This window comes from Mastomys coucha, unplaced genomic scaffold, assembly GCF_008632895.1.
Source record: "Mastomys coucha isolate ucsf_1 unplaced genomic scaffold, UCSF_Mcou_1 pScaffold7, whole genome shotgun sequence".
NCBI classification, from domain to species: Eukaryota; Metazoa; Chordata; class Mammalia; order Rodentia; family Muridae; genus Mastomys; species Mastomys coucha.
The window spans coordinates 38,484,321-38,493,926 of record NW_022196913.1 but is presented as its reverse complement, the minus strand read 5'-3'; positions in this window follow the sequence as shown (position 1 = coordinate 38,493,926).

Here is a 9,606-nt window from a genome sequence, read left to right as displayed (position 1 = left end):
ACTGCTTATATACACCACAGTGCGGTGTATCTGCCCACAGCGTGGCGTGTCTGCCCATGATTGGCTGTCCGCTCATTACCCTACGTAACACCCCGGGATGGGCTGTGACATGGTGTCCTTTTCACTCCACGCACATACGCAAACAGTTCTCCATGCACATGCACAAACAGTTGTCCACTAGGAGTTAACAGTGGAAGTAGGTGCCATCCCGCCATGGCGAATGCCTCTCCAGCTTCACGGCTCCCCACAACCCAGGAATGCCCCTGTGATGTTTAGTTTACCTTCCATCTTGTGTATCACTTACTGATAGAGGTAACCATATTCTTAAGATTTCCAGCAGAGGGCTGGAGAGATGGCTCAGTGGTTAAGAGCACTGATGGCTCTTCCAGAGGTCCTGAGTTCAATTCCCAGCAACCACATGGTGGATCACAACCATCTGTAATGGAATCCAATGCCCTCTTCTGGTGTGTCTGAAGACAGCAACAGTGTGCTCATATACATAAAATAAATAAAAAAAGAAAGAAAGAAAAATATTTCCAGTGAGAAGCCCACAGTGAATGCTTCCTGTGAGAACAGAGACAGGCTCCTCAGTGGCTGCAGCAGACACTCTGCCTCTCTCACTCCCTGGTACAAACAAGACTGGCACACATGTGCTCTCTCCTGCAGAGTCATGTTGGGTCAGGAGCACTACGAGTTTTGTGAGCTGTTTTTTTCTGGTGTCTCTCTCAAGTTCAAAGCTAGACACACACAAATCTAGGTTGGCATTATGCTCTCTGTTTGCTTGTTGCTTATTACAACCAATTTACTAACAAATAGGACTTGAAATAACTTAGTATTTAGTTTTAGACTACTTAAGTATTCTCCCAAAAGGAAGCATAAAGATAAAAGAGTAACTATTAAAATGCAGGGCAATGGTGGTGATGAGAACACCAGATTATCTGCATTGAAGTGAGGCATGGTGCCATATGCCTTTAATTCCAGCACTCAGGAGGCAGAAGCAGCTGGATCTCTATGAGTCTGAGGATAACCTGCTCTACATATTGTGTTCTGAGTTAGCCAGGACTACATAGCAAGACCTTGTCTTAAGAAGAGGAAACCTAGAATGTCACAGTTACAGCACTGCCAAAGAGACTAAGGTGAGTGTGTGAGAGAGAAAGTGTGTGTGATGTGACAGACAGAAACAGGGATGGCCTCGCAAGCTTTGAAAGTCAGCACTTTTGCTAAGCATTGATCCCAGATGCCCTCTTCCAGCAGAAGCATGAACATCTTCATGTGGTCATTTCCCCTACCTCATGGCAAAAGGTGAAGGCATAGCAAAATAAAGGCAAGCTTGGATGTGAATGTAATGAGCAAACCCTGGTACAAGTGGGCCCAGGCATGGGAGGCATGAGTTATTGCAATTTTAAACTCAGAAGCTGAATGGCTGTCTGATCAAAACAGAGTCCCCCCCCCCCCAAAAAAAATCCCAGACATCAAATGACATAGATTATGGCAATACCAATGTTCATTTCTACTTTAAGCCAATTTAATATCTGTAGCCTGATATGGTGGTGCACTGGTTGATTTTTATCAACTTGACACAAACCTAGATGTAACCCAGGAAGAGGGAATCTCAACTGAAGACCTACCTCTATCAATCACCCTGGCCAGTGGGGTCATCTTCTTGATTAATGATTGTTGTAGGAGGGCCCAGATCACCGTGGTGGTGCCACTCATGGGCAGGTGATCCTGGGTGGTGTGAGTAAATGGAGAGGCTGTAGAGATGCCTCAGCAATCAAGAGCTTTGGCTATTCTTCCAAAGAACCTGGGTTCAAGTCTCAGTGCCCGTTTGGCACACAGACGTACATGCAGACACATTCGCCTAAACAAACTAACTAACTAAATGAGAGGAGGGGAAGCAGGCTGAGCAAACCAGGAGGGAGAAGCCAGTAAGCAGTGTTACTCCACAGCCCCTACTTCAGTTCCTGCCTCCACCATCCTGCTATGAGTTTCTCCCTGGACTTCTCTCATTTAACTGTGACTGAGGATATGTCCAAATAAACTCCAAATAAACTCTTCCCCACCCGTCATGATTAGTTTTATGTCAACTTGACACAAGCTATAATTATCTGAATGGAGGGAACTTCAATTGAGAAACTGCCTCCATAAGGTCCAGCTATAAGGCATTTTCTTAGTTAGTGATTAGTGGGGAAGGGCCTAGCCCATGGTGAGTGGTACCATCCCTGGGCAGGTGGTCCTGAGTTCTACAAGAAAGCAGGCCGTGCAAGCCATGGGAAGGAAGCCAGTAAAAAGCACTCCTCCATGACCTCTGCATCAGCTCCTGCCTCCGGGTCCCTGCCCTGCATGACTTTCTTCACTGATGGACCATGATGTGGACGTGTAAACCAAATAAACCCTTTCCTCTCTAACTTTGCTTTTGGTCATGGTTTATCATAGCAATAAAAACCACAACCAGGACACTCCCCAAGTTGCTTTTGGTCAGAGTTTTTATGACAGCAATAAAAAAATAAACTAAGACAGGTAGTGTATGCTTGCAATCCCAGCACTCAGGGCTAAGGCAGGGAGATAGGTCTTTCAGGCTAGCTTGGGGGACATAGTAAAAGCCTATTTCAAAAAAAAAAAAAAAAAAAAAAAAAAAAAAAAAAAAAAAAAACGAATAAAACAAAACATAAGAAAATCTCAAACTAACCCAAAACAACTCAGAAACATCACGGCCTCTCTTCTGGCTGGAGAGCGAAGTATCATCAATAGAATGTGAAGTACGATGAGACAACTTGCTGACCTTCTTCCTCTGGTTAGTTACCTAAAAGCAAAAGGTGAACACTTATGAGAAGACAGGGGGCAAGCAGAGTTCAATAATACTCAGAGAACAACTGGTCAATCCCACAGTGAGCACCATCCATGAAGGTGAGGAGCAAGAAAGAATACAGGACTGCAAAAGGTCGAGGTGAGAGTTCCACCTTTAATGTGTTGCCACATTCCTATAACGGCAGCCTGAACACCTGCAGAGCTCACAGTGGCATTATTGCAACTGGTCCCACAGCTCCTCTGTGGAATGAGAAAGGAGGGAGGAAGCACATGGGAGCCTTATGTAAGGGGGTGGCTTGTCCAAGGTGGAAAGTCTGTGAGAGGCTGAGAAAGCCATTTGGGTGGGCTGCTCCTCCAAGTGAATTATGCAGCTTCTTGCTGTGTTCTAAAATCAAATTGTCATGGTAAAAGTAGTAGCCAGCTAAGGAGCCTTCGTTCCTAGGAGTGGGTGATGATCTTGACAATGGGTTTGTATGTTGGGAAGTGGACTCACCTTTGACCTTTTGTGTGGTATTTCTGTGCTGTGGAAAACATAGAGAAGTCCAGAGGGAAGACTTTATAGCATTGAAGAGTAATCTTTTTATTTTTGAGATAGGATCTTGATATATAGTCCAGACTGGTGTCAAACTTAACATCCTCCTGCCTCAGCCTTCTGAGTGCTGAGATTACAGGCTTATACCACAATGCTTGGCTAAAGGATGATGGCAAGCACTGTTTATTTTTTCCAACATGTCTTCAGATGCAGAGTCTCCTTAGTGAGGCTCTTACAAGGATTAAAGGCACTGAGTTTTATCTTTTTCCCAGAGTCAGTCACTTCTTTTCCTTGGTTCAGGTGGTCTGGTGTCATTTGGAGAGAGAAAGAAATAAGGAGAACAGAAAACTGAGGTGAGGAAAGGAAGGCAAACAGGGTGGGGGATGAGGATGGAATAGTGTCAACACTCAGAGTGTCCATGTGACTCATATATCGTTGATGGCACCTTCTCTAACAAGCCATCAAAATCATCTGAACCCTTTAATTACCTAGGCCCATTACAATATTTAGCAGAGAAATGAGGACGGTATGAACAAAGCTATGATAAAAAAAAAAAAACCCTAAAGAATAAGAAAATAAATAGGCAGGACTGATATGAGCCACAGCCCTGAGAAATTCTACTTTTCTAATGCAACACCTCAGCTGCAGTGTGAGGTCAGAGGAGTAGAGGTGTTTGGTTCCGTCACCACTGCCTCGCTGGGATCTAGGAGAGACCAACACCTGGTAAATATTTGTTAGGTGAATTCTATGTGCCACAATGAAATTTATACATGGCTGGCTAGAAGATAGCACTCTGAAGGCTTCCTTTTTAGAATGTCAACCAGATCTTTACCCTTTGTCCATCCAGGAGGGCACCAGTACAGTATAGCTTAAATAGGAATCTATTTCCTATTGCTCCAAGTGAACATCAGAGAATGGGTAGATTTTCATGAAAAGAGGGTTATTGGGTTCATACTTCTGAAGGCTGGGCATCCTAAAGCATGGTACAGGCATCTCTGTTCAACAATAGACAAAGGCCTTGTGCTACATATCACACACCAAGGACATCACACGGCAAGACAGAAAAAGGCTGATACCTGCTGTCTCTTCCGCTTCTTAAAAAGTCACCAATGTCATTGTGGGAATCCCACTCTTGTGACTGAACTCAGAGTCCTCCTCAGAGGATCCATCTCCAAATAATTAACAACAATTTGGGGTCTAGTCTTCCTGTGAGTTTTGGAGGGGTGTTTAATTGTGTGTGGTCCTGAGCCTGGACTCACAGCAGCTTGCAGGCACTATGAACAAGTCCCGGCTCCCATTTCAACATAGTCTTTACTTCCTGGGGTCTCTGATCAGGATAAAAACTGGGTCTGAGCAATATACTTTAAAGGCAGTATAGGGACTAGGCTGTCCCTCTCAGGAGCAACATGAACTCAGATAAGTTTCAGGATATAAGTGTGTGTGGTACACAGGAACAAATCCCTGGTGATGGAATTCAGATCATTGGATTCTGAGGAAATAAATATTGATCAGAGGAACTCCCAACTGTACTTCAAATTATAACACAGCCATGGTTCTCCTTTCAATTTTTGAAGTAAATTGATAATTTTGAACTTTAAAAGTATTGGTTAGATATTATAGAATCAGAGGTGAGGAGGACACATCATCTGTCCCAACACTGGGAGTAACTGGGACCAGCAGGGCCCAGTGATGCAGGAACTGTGCTAGCCCAGTGGCACAGGTTCCTTCTGGTCTGTCTGGGCCAGTGCCTTAAGCAGACCTTGGGCACAAACTCTACAGCTAGTCCCACAACACCCAGAGGAAGCTCTACTCCCAGGCACTCTAATGGGCCCAGGATCACAGGATCCCAGAATCAAAGGATCACAGAGACAGCTTGATTCTGAGGAGTTCTGAAACAACCAGGATCACAGGAAGGACAGGCCCCAGACAGATTTAGCCAGGGCAGGTAGTACTAGAGATAACCAGATGGCAGGAGGCAAGTGTAAGAATATAAGCAACAGAAACCAAGGTTACTTGGCATCATCAGAACCCATTTCTCTCACCATAGAAGTCCTGGACATACCATCACACTGGAAAAGCAAGATTCAGATATAAAGTCACTTCTCATGATGATGATACAGGAATTTAAGATGGATATAAATAACTCCCTCAAAGAAATACAGGAGAACACGGGTAAATAGTTAGAAGCCCTTAAAGAGAAAACACAAAAATCCCTTTAAAAAAACTACAGGAAAACATAATCAAACAGGCAAAGGAAATGAACAAAACCATCTAGGATCTAAAAATGGAAATAGAAACAATAAAGAAATCACAAAGGGAGACAAACCTGGGGTTAGAAAACCTAAGAAAGAGATCAGGAGTCATAGATGCAAGCATCACCAACAGAATACAAGAAAGAAGAGAGAATCTCAGGGGCAGACGACACTATAGAAAACATTGACACAACAGTCAAAGAAAATGCCAAAAGCAAAAAGCTCATAACCCAAAACATCCAGGAAATCCAGGACAAAATGAAAAGACCAAACCTAAAGATAATAGGTATAGAAGAGAGTGAAGACTCCCAAGGTAATGGGCCAGTAAATATCTTCAACAAAATTATAGAAGAAAACTTCCCTAACCTAAAGAAAGAGATGTTCATGAACATACAAGAAGGCTACAGAACTCCAAATAGACTGGACCAGAAAAGAAATTCCTCCCATCACATAATAATCAAAATACCAAATGCACTAAACAAAGAAAGAATTTTAAAAGCAGTAAGGGAAAAAAGGTCAAGTAACATATAAAGGCAGGCCTATCAGAATTACATCAGACTTCTCACCAGAGACTATGAAGGCTAGAAGATCCTGGGAAGATGTCATACAGACCCTAAGAGAACACAAATGCCAGCAAAACTCTCAACTACCATAGATGGAAAAAACAAGATATTCCATGACAAAACCAAATTTACACTATATTTTTCCACAAATCCAGCCCTACAAAGGATAATAGATGGAAAACACCAACATAAGGAGCTAAACTACACCCTAGAAGAAGCAAGAAAGTAATATTTCTACAAACCCACACAAACATAATTCCACCTCTAACAACAAAAATAACAGGAAGTAACAATTACTTTTTCTTAATATCTCTTAATATGAAAATTATTACCATCATATCCTAATCGATTGAAATTCAAAAGTATGAGGAATTAGAAATTTGTTGGCTATCATCTATTCATTGATCTCTCTAATTTGGTAATTGGAGAAATAGGTACAATAATGTACAATACATATACAGTTTCTGCTTATTTGTACCTGACAGTGTCTTGCTACGTACCACATAATGATCTTGAAATCATTCTTCTCCTATCTCAGCTTCTCTATTAGTAGGATTGATTAGTTGATGTTTTTACACTATACTATGGTTTTCAGAACAGCTTACATATTTCAAAATTATTTATACAGCCAAAAGAAATGTAGAGAATTAACTTCGGAGGTGATTTGTAAGAAAACAGCAAAGAGTAAGACTGAATGCTTTGCTCGATGTTTGTAACTATTGTATCAATTTTGAAGAAGAGGACTTTATAAGTTACTCTTTCTCTGAGATGAATACGTTTCATCACAGCCAATGAACCAGATTCTTACCCTCACCTAATGCCTGTGCCACCCTCCAAGCAGAACCATTGTTCATTGAAACAGTTGGTGAATGACTTTATGGATAGACCATCTTAATACACACACCATTTCTTAAATGAATGTAACCTGTTCCCTGTGGGCTGAGAATGAAGACAATCACTCAAGTCAAATAGCTTTGACCATAGCAAGAAATCTGTACCCCAAAATCATGCCTACAATTCATTCCTTGGCATGGCAGAACTGTCAACTCTCAGCTTAACTACAATGGTACAATGGAGGTAAAATCCTTTGGTGATGAGAGGGTCATTGAAGTACAGCCTTATTACAATGAACTCCAATGTCTAAAAATTGTTCTTATTTTGGGCTTGTACCACAGTAAGAGCCAAGATTTTAAGCTCTACTAAAAACAAAACAAACAAACAAAAAGACTTTGATTATTTATGTTCATTTAAAAAAAACTAGTAGTGATGTATTATTTCAAAATATACAGTTAATAATTTTGGAGTTATTTAAAATTTATATTGAGAAAACATGTATTTTCAGTATTGCTGTAGACAAGCATCTATATAAGACTGTTCAATTGTTTTATATCAAACAACTTTTATAATACTCATTTTGTTACAGCATTTTATAAATTTTAAAGAATATGACAAAATAAAAAAAACTGAAAGGTATTACAGGTAGTGAATGGAGGCTGTCTCGGGGAGGAGCTGGGGTACAAAAAGGAAACAAGAATGTGATATAATTCTATTTACTTAAAATATGTTTTTAAATGTTAACAAATTCCGATAAACTGAAATTATGTATCTTTTCTCATCATAATGCAATAAAACTTAAATCAATAAAAAAAGTATTGGTTAGGACTGGAGAGGTGGCTCAGTGGTTAAGAGCACTGACTGCTCTTCCGAAGGTTCTGAGTTCAAATCCCATCAACCACATGGTGGCTCACAACTATCCATAATGAGATCTGATGCCCTCTTCTGAGGTGTCTGAAGACAGCTACAGTGTACTTACATATAATAAATAAATAAATCTTTAAAAAAAAGTATTGGTTAAAGGTACACTATTTTCATAATGTATTTGTAACATCCCGGTTGGGTTTTTTTGTTTTTGTTTTTTTCGAGACAGGGTTTCTCTGTATAGCCCTGGCTGTCCTGGAACTCACTCTGTAGACCAGGCTGGCCTCGAACTCAGAAATCTGCCTGCCTCTGCCTCCCAAGTGCTGGGATTAAAGGTGTACACCACCACTGCCCGGCAACATCCGGGTTGTTAATGTTGTATTGATGTTGTTGTCATTGAAAACAGAGAGATAATTCTGAAGATGGTTTAATCTTCAGGACCTTCATTTGTGACTAAAGATATATAATTTTTGGTAAGATGAAGTAAATTTAAAGCTCAATGAGATGGAAATTTATTTGATGAATAGATGTGTTTGGTCCACTTTCTGTTTTTATATAAATTGGCTAGGCATTTTACTCAGAAAAGAGGTTTATTTAGCTCATACTCTGGAGGTTTGAGAATATGCTGCCTGCAACTAAACAGCTCATGTGAGGACTCTGTGAGTAAATAGCAAAGCTAGTGGCACTTTGATGGGAATATGATCAGCTAATAAGACAGGAAACCAGAGAGTTTCAAGGGCTAGGCTCATATATTACAAGTTGGGCTCAGGGGAACTAACTGGGGTCTCTGGAGAAATCATCTCTTCTATGTGCAAGGCTCCCAGTGACGACTCATTTTACACTAGGTTTCATTCCTTAAAGGTTCCCTCACCTGAACATCATCACACTGAGGACCAGGCATCTGGCACATGAACCTTTGGAGCACACACTCAAACTGTATCCAGACCTCAGCAAACAGAGATGCTCTACTGGGATACCCCTGTTGCACGGAAGGCCTGGGAGGGCCTGCAAGCATTCCTGTGAGCATCTTTAAAAACCAGGGCATCTCTGGAGCCTGGAGACATTCAATATGAGTCTTTCTTCTTCTTCTTCTTTTAATATGAGACTTTCAAAAAAAATGATCCAGAGTCCTCCAGTGTTGAGAGGAAAGAAGGCAGAAGGGGAGTCTCCAGTCAGAAACAAAACACCCGACTTTATCATTTGACTTTCCCAGGAATAGAAGCCACAGACAGTGACCCCACGAAACCCAAAGTCACTCATGCACAGCTTTCTAAGGAGAAGCCCAGCAGGAATTCAGGGTACACAAATGCTAGCAAGGCCTGGGAACTTACTATGTTGAAGACTCCATAAATATCCTTCTCTGTTGGATACTGGCAAAAGGCCAGGGTCTCTAACACAAGTTACCTTTCCCATTCATCACTGTAAGAAGGAAGAGCTTTCTTGAGTTTATTGCTCAAGTTTCCTGAGCCCATGTTCTAGGCATATTCTGATCCAGACAACAGAGAACCACACTGGGGCCCATCCACCAGCCCTTTGTGCTACCACTCTTCCATCACAAGAGAGTAACTTAGAACTGTGACACATCACTTTTGTGGATGATGGACAGAGTTTATGTGTCCTTCTGACCAGTGAGCAGAGAAGGTAGAAAAGCTCTCTCTGGAAGTCTCTGGTAAAGTTGTGTTCATTTCATTCCCAGGCTTACTGCATTATTGCATGGCTCCCAGAATTTGGGCTGGCTGGGACATTGAGGGAA